The sequence below is a fragment of the Penaeus monodon genome, chromosome 27 (assembly GCF_015228065.2).
Source record: "Penaeus monodon isolate SGIC_2016 chromosome 27, NSTDA_Pmon_1, whole genome shotgun sequence".
Taxonomy (NCBI): domain Eukaryota; kingdom Metazoa; phylum Arthropoda; class Malacostraca; order Decapoda; family Penaeidae; genus Penaeus; species Penaeus monodon.
Genome location: NC_051412.1, coordinates 34,973,734 through 34,974,330, shown reverse-complemented (window position 1 = coordinate 34,974,330; position 597 = coordinate 34,973,734). Strand labels below are relative to the sequence as shown.

At 30.5% G+C, this 597-nt stretch overlaps 1 protein-coding gene across 1 annotated transcript in view; it reads right to left on the bottom strand.

The window, feature by feature from the left end:
• Positions 1-356, bottom strand: part of LOC119590804 (roquin-1-like) — a gene marked incomplete at its 3' end in the record, with an annotated part of 42,006 nt that extends 41,650 nt beyond the window's left edge. Inside the window, 1 exon segment of the mRNA XM_037939533.1 lies at positions 269-356.
• Between the last annotated feature and the right edge of the window lie 241 nt (positions 357-597).

The window sequence follows — 597 nt, the reverse complement described above, 5'->3', positions numbered from 1 at the left end:
ACTATTCAATTACCTAGAATCCATTTCCTATTTCCACAACACAATAAATTACTCCTGAGAAATACACCAAACACCAAAAACCCAAAACTACATCCACTCAGTGTATTCCTCAATAGCCCCTAAAAAAAGAAAATCTAACACAGTAAAGAAATTAAATCCCGAAACAGATACTTAACAATTCCTTGCTCTCAGATTTCAGCAACAGGTAACCATACATTAAAAAAAAAAAAATCAGTATATTATAACGAAAAAAGCCGATTTTTACTTCATTCTTGAATTTTCACCTTCACTATCATTTTTCAACTTTGCAATGTATATTTTCTTCAGCGTTTCCACCCAAAGCACTTCAACTTCAGCCAGGCAGACATGGATAAAAGACATTCCATTAACATTTCCATATTTTCAGGAAATTCACAGATCTTACATGTATTTCATATGTATTTCAAAGCACTTATTTTTTCACTCTCTCTCTTTCTTTCTAAAACTTCACTATAAATGCACTGCACATCACTGCAATCATGTAATTATCATTAATATATATTTGTTACATGATAATCTAACAATTATTTCTTATAATGTTCTTAACACATCTACATC